General features: G+C 45.6%; 1 protein-coding gene across 2 annotated transcripts in view; it reads left to right on the plus strand.

Annotated features, from left to right (window-relative positions):
* The first annotated feature begins 1,375 nt into the window (after nucleotides 1-1,375).
* Nucleotides 1,376-16,267, plus strand: part of ssx2ipa (synovial sarcoma, X breakpoint 2 interacting protein a) — a 71,029-nt gene continuing 56,137 nt past the window's right edge. For both annotated transcript variants that reach the window (XM_052012011.1, XM_052012012.1), the window contains exon 1: nucleotides 1,376-1,744. The gene's annotated coding sequence lies outside the window, so the exon portion shown is untranslated. The remainder of the gene's footprint in view (nucleotides 1,745-16,267) is intronic.

Genomic DNA, 16,267 nt, shown 5'->3' on the forward strand with positions numbered 1-16,267 from the left:
TGTTCCTGAACCTGATGGTGTCAGACTTCAGGCTTCTGTACCTCCTGCCCGATGGTAGCTGCGAGAAGATGGCACAGCCTGGATGGTGGGGATCTTTGATTATGTATGTTGCCTTCTTGAGGCAGCACCTCCTGCAGATACTCCCGATGCTGGGGAGGGATGTGCCCGTGATGTATTGGACAGAGTCCACTACTCTCTGCAGCTTCTTACGTTCCTGTGCATTTGAATTGCCATCTCAGACTGTGATGCAACCAGTCAGGATACTTTCAACAGTACAGCTGTAGAAGTTTGTCATTCTATGATCGTTTCAATGATTGAGACAAATGTGATCACTACATCAATCCGGGTTCAATTTCACCGCTGTCTGTAAGGAGCTTGTACGTTCTACCCGTGTCTGCGTGGGTTTCCTCTGGGTGCTCCGGTTTCCTCCCACATTCCAAAGACGTATGGGTTAGGAAGTTGTGGGCATGCTATGTTGGCGCTGGAAGCGTGGCGACACTTGCGGGCTGCCCCCAGCACATTCTCAGTAACGTAAAAGATGCATTTCACTGTGTGTTTCGATGTACATGTGACTAATAAATAAATATCTTAAATATCTGAATATCTTCCTCCAGCTGAGGTCTGACACTGGGCTTACAGCCTTTGCCTGCTGACCCAGCGCACAGTTTGGCCAGACTGTGGGAGTCAGTAGAGTGTAACTCTGTACACCCCAGCATGCACAGGATGGGCCGAATGGCTTCCTTCTGTGCCCGGAATGTCCGTGATTTTGTCTTAACATGGAGGTATCTCCAAGTACAAGTTGGTGGAATTGAGGGATAGATCTCCAATCAGCCCATGAGGAACCTGGCTCCACAGGGGCTCTGCTCCCGCCCAGGGGCGCGGCTGTGAGCAAAGGGCGGGGTTGTCTGCACAAAGAGGGTGGGGCTGTCGGAGCAAAGGGGCGTGTCTGTGAGCTGGGGGAGGGGCTATCTCAACAAGGGGCGTGGCTGTCTGAGCCAATGGGTGTGGCCATGAGCTAGAGGCGTGGCTGCCTGAGGAAAGGGGCGTGGCTGTAAGCTGTAGGCGCGGCCTTAGGTGGGGGGGCGTGGCCATCCCTGCCGTGCTGGGCTGTCCGTCCGAGCTTGGGGGCGTGGCTTAGGGAGGGCGTGGCTCTGGGAGGGGGCGGGGCCATCCCTGCCGTGCTGGGCTGTCCCTACGAGCATGGGGGCGTGGCTCTGGGAGGGGGCGTGGCTCTGGGAGGGGGCGTGGCCATCCCCGTTGCGCTGGGCTGTCCGTCCGAACCTGGGGGCGTGGCCCAAGGAGGGGGCGTGGCCAACTGCTCCCTGGGCGGAGCTCCCAGTCAGCCAATGAGCGGCGGGTTTACTGCGTCTGCCTGCCGACTCGTCGCCCCGGCTTCACCGGCGGGAGTGCAGGGAGGGCCACCGGGTGAGGCGGAGAGGGCGGCGGCGGCGGCTGGAAGGGGGGGGGGGCGACGATGGCCGCTCGGCGGCGGGGCGATCTAACGGCAGCAGCGACCTCGACCTGAGCCGGTGAGGGGTCCCCGGCCGCGCGGCTGCTCAGGCGGGTCAGGAGCCGGTTGCCATGGATTCCGGCTGACGCGCAGGCGCAGCCGTCAACTGCCGTCCGCGTCCCCGCCCCCGCCCCCGCCAGGCGCGTTCCCGAGCGGCCGCACCCGCGCTCCCGACCGAGGGGATTTGAACCCGCCGCTCCGGGAGTCCGCGACCAGCCGCCTAACAGACCGGAGGTGAGTGGCTGAGCTCCGGGGCAACAGGTGGTGGGTGGCCCGGGACCGTGCGGGGTAGGCAGGCAGGCGGGCGGGCAGGCAACGCGGTGCAGCCCCCGCCGGCTGCTGGATGGGACCCGGCCGGTGCAGGAGGGCAGGCAACGCGGTGCAGCCCCCGCCGGCTGCTGGATGGGACCCGGCCGGTGCAGGAGGGCAGGCAACGCGGTGCAGCCCCCGCCGGCTGCTGGATGGGACCCGGCCGGTGCAGGAGGGCAGGCAACGCGGTGCAGCCCCCGCCGGCTGCTGGATGGGACCCGGCCGGTGCAGGAGGGCAGGCAACGCGGTGCAGCCCCCGCCGGCTGCTGGATGGGACCCGGCCGGTGCAGCCTCGCTCTTTGCCATTGCTGAGCCTGTTGCTGACCTCATAGGAAGAGCAAAGCCCCTCAGTCCCACTCCCTCCCCAACCTCTTCTCTTCACTCCTGCAAACTATGACCACTTTGCACCACAGTGGGCTGTTTTTTCTTCTAATTGTGTTCCTTCTTGTGTAATTTATGTTTATCTTGTGAATGTTTCTCAAATGCTTTGTGATGCTGCTGCAAGTAAGTTTTTCATTGCACCTTTGCATACATGCACTTGTGCATATGGCAATAAACTCTACTTGAACTAGTTGTCCACTGTTACTCAGTTCCTTTTAACCAGCCACGGTTTAATCCGTTTTCTCCCCAGCAGTGCATTCCAGATCAGGAGAGCTCCCCTATGTGGGAAGAAGTTTGCCCTCCTGTCATTTTTTTTAGGGGTGTGGAGGTGTTCTTTTGCCATTTGCTTTCAGTATGAATCCTCTGGTCTCCTCTGCTGGATATAGTTTCACTTTATTTTTATTTATCTTGTTCCTTTGATGATTTTGAACACATCTAAGCTCTTTTGAGGATTGCAACGGCATTTAATTGAAAAGGCTCATCCCTGGAAAAATGTCGACTGTTCGTTTCAGTCCACAGATGCTGCCTGACCTGCTGAGTTCCTCTGACATTTTGTGTGTTGCTCCAGATTTCCAGCATCTGCAGTCTCCTGTGTCAGTATTTTTCTGATGTGTTTCATCTTTAATGGGTTTCTGATGTATTGTATCAAAGGGTGTCAGAGGTGGTACATTTGACTCAAAAATTTTCACTTTCAATTCTGTCCAAGACTTGCTGTATAACAGTCTAGACTGTGACTCCAGTACCATACTGTCAGTGTGGTCAGAGGTTGACTTTTGGTTGAGACAGTGAACTGAGGAAACCTTTTTCTCTTGTGTGAATGCAGGAGGTCTTGGTGCAATGTTTTGAAGGAGATCGTGAGTATTATCTCTGCCTTCATTGCCAATATTTACCTTTTGTTCAATGTTACTAAAACAACATCCAAGTTATTCATATGTTACTGTGGGAGCTTGCTGTGACTAAATCGACAGCTACTTTTCCTATTTCTCCTCGCTTTAAAAATACTTCCTTGACAGACAAATGTTTCGTGAAGCCCTGAAAGGCATGTGAAAAGTGCTAAAGAAATGAACGTTTTTATGTGAATGAAATTGGGGGGAACCTTCCACAGAGAACAGTGGAAATGAAAATGTGAAATATGCTTTAGAAGAGAATAAACAGTTTAAGGAGAAGCTGGATAAACACTTGAGAAAGAAAAGAATATGTACGGTTAGATAAAGCACAGTAGTTCAAGAAGGTGACTCATGAATACTGTCAGCTGGAGGACAATTAGATATAGGCAATAAATGCTGGCTTTGCCTGTTGCATTCCTATCTTTTAGATGATTGTTTTAAGAAGTAGGGCAGGATTAGGATCATAAACACTTGACGAGTTGTACTGAATTAAACTATTTCTATGTTGCAAGACTCGAAACCTATTGAGTAGTAGAGAACCCCTACACTAGGTGCTGATCTCACTATTGGTAGCAATCGCAGATTCAGTGAGGTTATTGAATTAGTTTGTATATAACTAAAGCTTCTTTGTGAGTTGAAATTAGCTTGTGCAATTTATTAAAAATACTATAATGTAGTGGTGCAATTTAATTAACTCGCGTTAGTCCTGTTTTAACTGCAAAATCTGCTTTGGGCAGTGCAGAGGATTTCTAAAATGTAAATTTCATTCAAAACTCTGCGACTTAAATCCTTACTCAGACCAAGTCAAAATCAGTATTTGCTGACCTACATCAACTCTGGGTGTGACAGTTTTTAAAAAAAACTTGTTTTCCAACTCTTCCATGACCCCACCCCTTAGATCATTGTAACTGCTTCCAGTTTTACAATGCACTGAGATCTCAGCAACTGTGGCCTCTTGAACATCTTTGAATTTAATTGCTCCACTATTTGTGGCTGTCCTTTCAGTTGCTTTAGTCTGGACTTTGGAGTCCTATCCTTAACCCTATTATGTTCTTTTCAGACAATCCTTTAAGCTTACCACCTCGTGTTTCCAGCACTTTTTTTATTTCACCTCGATCAACCTTTAAGCCCACTATCTTAATTTTCTAATGCAATCAAATTTTTGTCCTGTGAAGTGTTATTTTTACTACATGTGGAAGTTATAAATTAGACACATAAGTTAATCAATCATTTTTACTTCAGGTGAATGTGGTGTTGGCTCCAGTCCTGAATTCTGCATCATTGTCAAGGAGATGGATTATTTGTGTTATCCCCAGTGCCCCTCCACCCCCCCACCCCCCCACCACCTTTGAAGAGGTTGTGTTTTGATTTTCAGTTGTCTGCATTTTGCCATCTGGTGACGATTTGGTGGCTTGAGCAAGGAGTGATTGCTGGAATACTGCACAATGATCTCCGAATAATAATGTTAGCTTTAATTGGGTGTCCATGTCTTTCAGAGACTTGGGAGGGATTGTGAGAACAATGTAGGCAAAGTCAATAGGCTAGCATAACAGCTGAAAGCTGTGCTGTCTGGCTATTCATAGGTGGCTGAAAATAAATGTTTTAATTTTATGGTTGAGATGGCTAGGGAAAACCCAGCTGGCTACTAACCTGTAAAGACAAGGCAGTAAATCCTCTCATTGGAAGGACAGTAACTTTAAAAGAAATGCATTTCTGGTTGTCTTTGAAAGGTTTATCAGCCTTTTGCTATTTGTTTTGAGGGTATTGGTTTTCTCATGGAGATGCCTGTCCCTGTGCGGTCTACAAAGATACTGAAGGGAGCCCACAGGGTCATCAGATTTCTGTGCGCAGCCGTTCTGATACACCAGTGTTTATCGAGTGGTCAAAGCAGAGGTATGCTCTGCTGTGCCTGTGTCTGCATCGGGATATGCATTTTTCTATACTTGTATCTGTTGATCATTTGTGAATCTAACTGATGTTGATTTTCAGACACTGGAATAAAGAGATACAGGTAATGCCAGTATTTTCAGTGTATATTTACAGCAAGAGTGAGGGGGAAAATGTTGTTTTTAACTATCATGCAATTGAACTAAAATACTAGTATCATTATTATTTATTGTTGAATCAGCTGTTGCAACAGACCTAGAAGTTGATGAGACAATGGTTTGGAACAGTCAAAGCTGGGGGATTTGCTGTGGAGTCAATCAAACCGCTGATTTTGCCAGTTTTTGTATTACTGTAGTGCACAGATATTGACACTGGCTCAAAACTTCAGTGACACAGTTGCATTTGAAAACACAGATGTCATTTCTACTTAAAATTGCAGACTCCAGTTTTTCTGGTGTTGGCGTGTTTGGTAGTGGTCTTGTTCAAACCAGTGATTGGTTAAGGTGAATCGTGCAATTAAAAGGGGAAATCCAGAAGCTGCTCATAATTGTACCTTCCTTCTCCACAGTTCTGCAGTCTAATTCAGCATAAATTTATCCAGTTTGAAAATAGGTAATCTGGTGAGATTTTTTTCTGTAAAAACAACATTGTTGTGGGAGATATGAGTGTAAGCTGTTTCAATCTTTCTGAGCCTCTAGCAGAGTTTTTAATTTTTTTCATGTTTAATATTTGAGCTCTACCTTTAATCTTGTGTGTGCCACTTTTTTGTTTTGCTGTCAGCAACATGGTTAAAGTATTAATTCAAAAATTACTTCCTGACCTGCTTGGTGTGATAATTCTTCAATGGGAATGAGCAAGTTTTACAACCAATGAGGTTGATGATATTGAATGCCAACTTATTCTTTGGTGCTGATGCTTGTTCACAAATTAGGGTAGTATTGGAGAAATCCATGCCATAGAGCTTGCCAGATTTTTGTGGTCAGCAGTGAGTGCACATTGCTTTGTTGACCATAATATTCGGGCTATTGTCCTACTTTATTGGATGAGTACCTAGCCATTGGAATGATGTAGTGAATAGATAGCTTTCTCATAAAGAGCTATTGCTCATTAGTTGGGGGCATTCTGCATCAGATGTGTGCAGGTAACCAAGGGTGATCAGCTCCTTTTAGCCATTAACAAACTAAACATGGAACGGTTTTATTTGTACCTCAAACTCTTTTATATGCCTTTGATGCCTTGCCTAATGATCAAATGAGCTCAGTCAAATGCTTTAACTGACCCCATTATCCACAGTGTTTCGGGAATGAGAGTTCCAGATTTGCAGTACTCTTGTGTGGAAAAAATGTTTTAAAGCTGGTTAGCTTTAGTTTTGTAATATGCTCCTCTGGTTCTATGGTTCCAAGCTTATGAAATCTTACAGTTTTAAACCAGCTTAGTTTAAATTGCACCTCAGTCTTTTGTACTTGGCACATACATTATTTCTTTTGGTGGGAGAATAGAGCCAGAGGGGCACATCATAAAACCAAAGCTAGCCCAGCTTGAAGCCAAGGTTCTGCAATCTGTCCATATAACTTTACCTCCACAGATGCTGCTTGACCCTCTGAGCTCCTTCAAGTTTTTTTTGTTGCATTTGAGGTGTGATGAAGGATCTGAATAACTCGACCATCATTTCCTCATTTATTCCAAGGTAGTTGGAAATTATTAGGCCAGCATTATGTCAGACAATTATGAACCTGTGCACTAGTTCATCTGTGTACATGGATATCTACATCTATTGCTCCTCCATGGCTTTTAATTTTAATAGAAATATTCTGTTTTGTCTTTTTCAGGTCTGAGTGATTGAACTCTCATTTCCACACCTTAAAATGAATCTGCTGTAGTTTTGGCCCCATCACTTAGTTTGTATCTGTGCAGTCCAGGGTCTATCCATGTAATTTGGTGTGAGTTCCAAATTATCTGCAAACTGTAGCATCAATTCCTTCTTAATGGTGAAAAACTAAATCCTCTACATAAAATTATGTCCCTCGTGTTATTTGTGATTGGAGGAAGGGATTGGGGGGGGGGGGTGCGGGGGAGATGTCAGAGGTAAGTTATTTTTACACAGTGATGGGTGTGTGGAACACATTGCTGGTAGAGGTGGTGGAGGCAGATACATTAGGGACATTGAAGAGACTTTTAGATGGGCACATGAATGTTAGAAGAATGGAGGGCTATGTGGGAAGGAAGGGCTAGATGGATCTTAGAGCAAAATAAAATGTCGGCACAACATTGTGGGCCGAAGGGCCTGTACTGTGCTGTAGTGTTCTATGTTCTAATTTGTGGAAGCACAATTTGCACATCCCACCATTCTGGGAATATGGCAAATGTTCTTGATAAGTATCTGAATTGAAAACAAAAATGGTTAGGGGAACAGGATTAGCTGGATCGATCTTGCATATAGCCACTGTGAATGTGTGGGATGAATGGCCTTCAGCGCTATAACCATTCTGTGATTATTTTTTTTTAACTTGTGCCTTGACCTTTTTATCTTGTTGCAATAATCATCATTACTGCACTTTTTGAGGTCAATTGAAATCTCAAGTGCCCGTTGGACATTCCTTGGCAGAGATGCACGGCAAAGCGCCTGAATGTTGTTCTTGACCTCCTTTTCTTGTGTGCAATCTAAAACAATCCCAGCACATTGTGCATTATTAGAAAAACTTGCTCCTCTGTTTTCACATGCAGAATTAATGAGCCCTGTTTGCCACATCTTTGCAACCCCTGGAGATAACCTCATTAATGCTGTCTTGTACTTAACTATGCAATGAATATGTGTTATGTATGTTTGAATAATTACATTGGCAAAATTTAAATGGTGCACTTCAGACACTTTAGGTTAATGAAGATGTGTGCACAATTAGCAAGACTTGACAAGGCAGGATGCTGGCAAGAGTCAGTTATACAGCATAGAAGCAGGCCCATTGGCTCAACTTGTCCATGCCGACCAAGTTATCTATTTGAGCTAGTCCCATTTCGCCATGTATGCCCCATAACCCTCTAAGCCTTTCCATGTACCTGTCTAAATGTCTTGTAAACATTGTAATTGTACCCGCCACTACCACTCCCTCTGGCTGCTCATTCCATATACCTACCATCCTTTGGACATGTTTGAGTTAATGGAGGGTGGAAAGGGGTCAGTGAAAAGGCCACTGAAGTGGTATTTGGAAGTTACCAAAGATTGCAGCTGTGAGCAAGGTAGGGTGGGCCACATGTCTGTCTTTAATAATGAAAAAGAAATGGAATCTGAACAGGGTGCTGGAGTTGTAAACTGTCTGATCGAACTTGAGATGGAGTGAGACAAATGAAACCGGTGATGGGTTTAGAGCAAGGTCTGAAGACAATAAATTCCATCTTTATTAATATTGAGCTGTGGCTCATCCAAGACTAGGTGAGCAACCTGGCAGCTGAGTTTGTTGAGAGAGGAAGCAGGGAGATGGGAGTGTGGTGTCATTGGCATCTTTTGCAGCGTGACTGTTGACGTGCAAACCATGCCACTGGGAGCAGGTGAAAAGAGCATTTGGGAACTCTAAATGTGGCCTTTGAAGGAATAGAATGGAAGCAATTGTGAGGGTGTACTTTTGGAATAGAACCACATGGGGATATGGTTTATTACTTTGGGAAGAACCATTTTTGGTTTTGCAGGCAACAGACCCTGACTTGGAGGGAATCGTGTAGGCAGATATAGGAAGTAATTCAAGGGTCTTGGAGGAAAGGGAAATGAAAGATACGACTCCTGATAGTGGGAGGATCAGTAATGTGTTTCGGGTGGTTGGTGGTCATTTGATAATATCAGCTGGCATGATGGCCTGGAAGAGGAGTTGGGTGGGCATGAGTTGAATTCATCAGGGATTTGGGGAGCTTGAATTAAATCTCCTAGGTGAGAGCAACACAATGGAATTGCAGGTTCAGGAGCTGGAATTCACTGGGACCTGGGGGAAGAGGAATGGTAGAAATCCCCAAGTCCCACCCGCAGATTCCTGAACAATCACCAATAGATTCTTGTTCTCATGCATACTTTGTATGCCAGTTGCATCTGTTATCTTTGTTGTGTGTCACCTGCTAGTCTGCCTTATTTCGTGGTATGTAATTGTGACTCATTTGTGTATTACTCACTTCTGTACTGTAGTACAGCAGGCTTTAGCCAGGCCACTTCAACAGCATGATGCCATTATGTCATTTTTGTTTTAATATAGTCAACCTGCTGTGATGGGATTTGATGGCTCACAGGATAATCAGCTAGCTTGAAAGGCACCGCTTGCTTTCCCCTTAGGTTAGTGAATCATGTAGTTGACGCCACATGGTTGCACTGTTCTAGTAAACAAGCAAATTCTGTTTACCTCCTATTCCTTGAGTTACATTACTGTCTTTTAACTGCTAGTGAACATTCATTATAATTTGAACAAACTTTTAATGTTTTGAGATTTAATTTTGTCTTTGATAGTCTTTCATTCTTTTTTATTTAACCTTCAGTGTATAATCTACTATCCATCACCATTTTATCATCCCTACTGTGGTCGTATATAATAAAGCGTAATGTGGGGAAAATGTGAGATCATCTGCTTTGGTAGAAAAAAATGGAAATGTGAATTATACTTTTAAATGGTGAGAGGTTGAAAGGTGTTGATGTTCAGAAGGATCTAAGTGTCCCTGTACATGAATAATTGAAAGGTAATGTGCAGATACAGCAAGAAATTAGGAGGGTTCTGGGGTGCAACCAGTTTGTTTTAACAGTAACTAATGGGAAGTGCTCCTTCAGTTAACAATGATTTCAAGGAAAACATTTTTGTAAATTGATGGGTACAAGTACTTTCCCTGGCTTGTTAGTCCGAGCCTCTGACGTGACAAATGCACTACTGTGCACTCCACTCATTGGTTTTGATGCATTTCTTTTGCATCTAGCTCCAAACATTTGAGTTTTACTTTCTTAGATCACTGGAGCATGTTGGGGCATTGAAAGATAAATGAAAGTGACTGAAATAACCACAGATTTAATTTGTGATGTACTGAATTATTAACTTTTTTTGCGGTACTATTTTAAGAGTGTGCCACCTGTATGCATATTTCATAATAGTGAAGAATGAAGTTGTAAACTTAATTATTCCGTTTGTGGGAATATTGTGGAGATTATGTAAACTTGTCTCTGGAGACAACTCTCTAATATCCAGTTGAAGGGTTTGTTCACATCCCAGTTTCATTCTGATGGATGTTGAGAACAGAAAGCCTTCAATGGTTTGTGTAACACCTCCTATCTGCACAGTTGTTACAGTGTTACACAGTACGGCATACTTGCAAAGACCTTGAATTTTTTTAATATATGATTTTCCGTTGTAAACGAACTGCAATTTTTTCCAAAGTTTATGAATCTTTTAATATTCAACCAACTCAATTTGGTGTCTGGTGAACAACTCGTGTGTTTGCTCCCAAGCCACGAGTGACTAGCAAATACTTAGTTTAATTTCTATCTTGCTGTTGGCATATAATCTTTGTTGTAAATATTTGTTGTTGGGGAATATGTGATGCTTTCTTTATAAATCGATGACGTTGGATTAAAGGAATAGTCATTAATTTGTAGTTCTAATTATCTTGCAAAGATGATGTCTCCATCCTTTGTCTAGTTTTAATGATGCAGGTTAACACCATAGCAACTCTCTTAGTTTGGTTAAATTATTTAGCATATTCTATTACATTTAAATATATCAAAGACTGCCCATTTAAAAAAAAATCCTTTGAAGATGACTGTCAAAAGGGAATTGTGAATGTACAGCCAGATTCTGGAGAAAGGCTGGCTGGAAGAGTGGGACTAATTGGGTTTGGTTTTCAGAAAACTGGCACAGGCTATAAGGTACTATAATTGTAATATTTTCATGTTTCTGTACCTGTGTTCTGTCATTGCTTTTCTACTTTTAATTTCCACGTAAAATAAATTAGATAAAAACTTAAGTGCAAAAAGTAGGTCCCCTGGAAGCGGTTCTGACTTCATCGAATTGGAATGAAATATGAGAAGCTGTGGCGTACCAGAACCAAAATGAAATACTATAATGTGCAGTTGTGCATCTGTGTTGATCAACTTCTTGTGAAATCAGAGATGGTCTGAGAGTGGAGTAGAAAATGAGAGGAGAGATAATTTATTGGGGCGGCACGGTAGTGCAGCAGTTAGCGTAATGCTATTACAGCGCCAGCGACCCGGGTTCAATTCTGGCCGCTGTATCTAAGGAGTTTGTACGTTCTCCCTGTGTCTGCGTGGGTTTCTTCCGGGTGCTCTGGTTTCCTCCCACGTTCCAAAGACATACGGGTTAGGAAGTTGTGGGCATGCTATGTTGGCACCAGAAGCATGATGACACTTGCGGGCTGCCCCCAGAACATTCTGCGCAAAAAGATGCATTTCACTGTGTGTTTCAATGTACATGTGACGAATAAAGATATCTTGTAAATGAAGGGGTTTTAAAAACATCGCATTCTTCGGTTTTCATACCTGCCACTTTTACAAATCTTCATCTGCATCTTTTAGATCGTCTAACTTTCTTTAACCAAATATGGACATGAATGTATTTTACAATTTAGTTCTTTAAGATTTGGATTTTTTTTAAGTAACAAGATTTTCAAGATTTTTCTTAAAATTGTTGTTTTCCTCTTCATGCCCCCAAATAAAAACAGCCAGTTTTTGGGAAGTTATCAGTTATGGATGCAGTAAATGAGCCACTGACAAAACACTTTTTTTGTGCACTCGCATGCCGAACTTCAAATTTAGCATCCTGCTAAACGCAAAGATTAATTTATGTTGATAGCTTTGGTGCCTCTTCTAGATTATCGTTTTCATATTTATGACACCATCTTCTGCTTAAAATGGTCGAAAGAAAAGTGGGATTGTAGCGGCTAGCTACACACTACAAAATGAAGACAGAGTCGCTGGTTCAAAATCAGAAGTCAAATGAATGACGGGCGCGGTGCGCCTTTAATATCCCAAAACTTCCTGCATTACAGTTCCCGCGCTGATGTCACGCGTGGGTCACCTGACCTTCCCGCGCGTGGGCTTTCCTAGCCCGACGATGGGGAAGAAGGAGGGCCCTGCACCATTTTGGATCAGGGCCTCCGACCGACGTTCGTGATGTCGGGAGCCAGTTCGATGCTGGTGCAGTGAGTCGCTACATAAACACCCCCCCACAGAACTGGCAATACCGTCGCGAAAACCAGAATTAAATAAACTATGACTTGGGTGGCCTGTCCCTGCGCCACGCCCGCTGGACCACCACGGGTTGGTCCTAGTCTAAATGAGCAGGCTTCAGCCGGTCAATCGTAAACACGTCCTCACGCCCCCCAATGTCCAGCACAAACATAGACCCACTGTTCCTGACGACCCAGAATGGCCCTTCGTATGGCCGTTGCAGCGGTGATCGGTGTGCGCCCCTCCTGACGAAGACGAACTTAGTCTTGGAGGGAAGTCGGCATACAGGTCGGGGCCTGTCTTTGTCACGAGGTGGGAATCGGGACCTGGTTTCCAAGCCACTCGCGCAGCTGGTCCAGTGCTGCGGCAGGTTCTTTCTCTGGCCCCTGAGGGGCTGGTAGGAACTCACCTGGGACCACTAAGGGCGTTCCGTAGACCGTCTCCGCGGACGAGGCGTGCAGGTCTTCTTTTGGCGCGGTGCGTATCCCCAGCAGGACCCAGGGGAGTTTGTCTACCCAGTTGGGCCCCTTAACGCAGGCCATGAGTGCTGACTTCAGGTGGCGATGGAACCTCTCCACCAGCCCATTGGATTGCGGGTGATAGGCGGTGGTGAGGTGGATCCAGGAACCCCACAAGTTGGAGACAGCAGACCACAGGCCGGAGGTGAATTGAGCTCCCCTGTCTGAGGTGATATGTGCCGGGACACCGAAACGGGCCACCCAAGTTGACAAAAGGGCCCGTGCGCAGGACTGGGTGGAGGTGTCTGCGAGGGGAATGGCTTGTCCAGCGGGTAAAACGGTCGACAACCGTGAGGAGGTACCGCGCTCCTCGGGAGACTGGGAGGGGGCCGACCAGGTCGACATGGATATGGTCGAACCTCCGGCAGGTAGGTTGAAAATCCTGCAGAGGGACCTTGACGTGCTGCTGTACTTTCAAGGTCTGGCAGTGAGTGCAGGACCAGGCCCATTTGGAAACCTGTTTACGCAGGCCATGCCAGACGAACTTGTATGACACCATCCGGACAGTAGTCTGGATGGATGGGTTTACAAGGCCGTGGATGGCATTAAACACCTGTCGGCGCCAGGCAGCTGGGACGATGGGGCAGGGTCTACCTGTGGAGATATCGCAGAGCAGGGTGCATTCACTGGGGCCTACCAGTAGGTCTTGCAGTTGCAGGCCCGAGACTGTGGTGCGATAGCTGGGCATCTCCATGTCCATTCGCTGTGCCTCCACCAAGATGCCGAAACCCACCTCCTGGGACAAAACTTGGATGGTGGGCCGTGACAGTGCATCTGCGACCACGTTCTCTTTCCCAGACAGATGGCAGACGTCAGTGGTGAACTCGGAGATGTACAACAAGTGCCGCTGCTGCCCTGCTGACCAGGGATCTGAGACCTTGTTGAAGGCGACGATCAATGGCTTGTGGTCAGTGAAAGCTGTGAACGGCCTGCTCTCCAAGAAGTATCGGAAGTGTCTGATGGCCAAGTACAACGCCAACAGCTCGCGGTTGAAGGCACTATATTTGAGCTCTGGTGGCCGAAGGTGCCTGCTGAAGAACGCCAGCGGTTGCCAACGCCCTTCAATAAGCTGTTCTAGAATGCCTCTGACCACTGTGCTGGAGGCGTCGACCGTGAGGGCAGTCGGGATGTCCGTGCGAGGATGCACCAACATGACTGCGTCCGCCAAGGCCTGCTTGGTTTCAACGAACGCTGTGTGAGCCTCTTCCGACCAAACAATGTCCTTGCTTCCGCCTGACAGGAGTGCAAACAACGGGCGCATGATGCAGGCCACAGATGGTATGAACCGGTGATAAAAGTTTACCATACCGAGAAATTCCTGCAGGCCCTTGATGGAGGTGGGTCTGGTGAAATGGCGGATGGCATCGACCTTCGCAGGCAGGGGTGTGGCGCCGTGTTTGTCGATCCAATGGCCCAGGAAATCGATTGTCTTCAGCCTGAATTGGCATTTGGCTGGGTTGATGGTCAGGCCGAAATCCCTCAGGCGAGAAAAGAGTTGGCGGAGGTGCGTGAAATGTTCCTGGTGGCTGTTGCTGGCGATTAAGATGTCGTCCAGGTATATGAAGGTGAAGTCAAGGTCACGCCTGACCGCGTCCATCAGTCATTGGAAGGACTGAGCAGCGTTCTTGAGACCAAAGGGCATCCGGACGAATTCAAAGAGGCCGAAAGGTGTGATCAGCGCCGTCTTCGGAATGTCGTCTGAATGCACCGGGATCTGGCGAATCTGGAACTGGGCCTCGGCCTGGTGAAACCAGACACGGGGCTGGAGGGTGGGCAGTTTAAGGGCTACAGCCTGTACCTCTTGCTGTGCAGACATCGTGGGTCCAAAAACGTTTGGGCCCGTCAGGGTCACCAATGTAGCAGCTAGCTCCACACTACAAAATGAAGACACAGTTGCTGGTTTGAAATCAGAAGTCGAATGAACGACAGGGTCGCGGTGCGCCTTTAATATCCCAAAACTTCCCGCGCTGATGTCACGCGCGGGTCACCTGACCTTCCCGCGCGCGGGCTTTCCTAGCCCGACGATGGGGAAGAAGGAGGGCCCCGCGCCATCTTGGATCGGGGCCTCCGACGTTCACGATGTTGGGAGCCGGTTCGATGCCGGTGCGGTGAGTCGCTACAGGATTTTGTTTGTGTTTGGAGGTGAGAATTTTTCCAGCCTTCGAAGCTGTTGACACTGTTTGGGTGTCAGAGTTGTGCTCTTGTAGTGATAAACCAGCCATCTGTGCAGAAGATTACTAAACCAAATACGTAAAAGTTGTAAGCTGATTTAAAGCACTTACATAGGACCTTCATTATTCAACAGTATACCGTTATTACAATGGAGCTTTTAAAGTGAACAACCACTTCGATAACAATTTCACAGTATGTCCTTTACTACTTTCTTCCCCCTACCACCCATTTTAAAATGTGTATTTCATTTTAGTGCACTTTTTAAGAATGTTGATGATTTTTTGAGGCTGGATTTTTGCAATGAAAATATTATTGACTCCTGTTCAGATTCAAATACTACAAGATATTTATTTATTAGTCACATGTACATCAAAACAGTGAAATGCATCTTTTCGTGTTACTGAGAATGTGCTGGGGGCAGCCTGCAAGTGTTGCCACTCTTCCAGCGCCAACATAGTATGCCCACATCTCCTAACCTGTACGTCTTTGGAATGGGGGAGAAAACCGGAGCACCCGGAGGAAACCTATGCAGACATGGGGAGAACGTACAAACTCCTTACAGACAGCAGCGGGAATTGAACCTGGGTCACTGGTGCTGTAATAGCGTTATGCTAACCGATACACTATTAATTCAGCATTGTATTGCTGAATTTGAATTTCTTTTGAATGATTGCAGTCAGGATGAACGTGGAACATTCTTGTTGACAGAACGTGAAGAAACTTTTTTGGTGGTGTCAGATACATCTACTTTTGTAGCTAAACAACCAGTTGCTTTTTTTTAAAAAAAACAGCAAGCATCAGATTAAAAGAAAATAATTGTACAAATGCAAGGATATACAGAATCCAGCAAACTGGGAAAGCTGTTTTAAAAGATAGTAAGAAGGCAATAGGTGCAGAGGAAATGTGAATAAAATCTTTGCAAGGGATCGTGGCGCTTTCAGCAAAACTTTGGCTTGATTTCCTCCTATTAATAGTGGCCTTCTCGATGATTGCAAGAGCATGTATAATGGTTATTTAGAAAATGATTTAAGTAATTTTGATCTATCCTCCCAGTGGAGGAAGAGGCTAAATACCAGTCATGCACAGTTGCTGTGGGATAAGTGAGGGAATTGAAATTGATATGTTTTAATAAAATCATAGCCAATAAGACTTGTGAAACAAGTCTCCAGCACCTTGGTGTCTCCAAGGATATTAAGAGAAGTGGTGGATGAAGTTGCATGTCTTAAGTTCTAAATCCAGAAAAAACAATTTCTGAAAAATTTCTGATGTCATTATTATTTAAGTGAGGGAAAGGGAATCCAAATTAGGATTATAGAAACTTCCCCATAATTGATGTAATTTTAATGCATGAATATATCTATCAAATATTTTGAGATATTCATTGGCATGGTGAATAATGGAT

This window comes from Pristis pectinata, chromosome 3 (assembly GCF_009764475.1).
Source record: "Pristis pectinata isolate sPriPec2 chromosome 3, sPriPec2.1.pri, whole genome shotgun sequence".
Taxonomy (NCBI): domain Eukaryota; kingdom Metazoa; phylum Chordata; class Chondrichthyes; order Rhinopristiformes; family Pristidae; genus Pristis; species Pristis pectinata.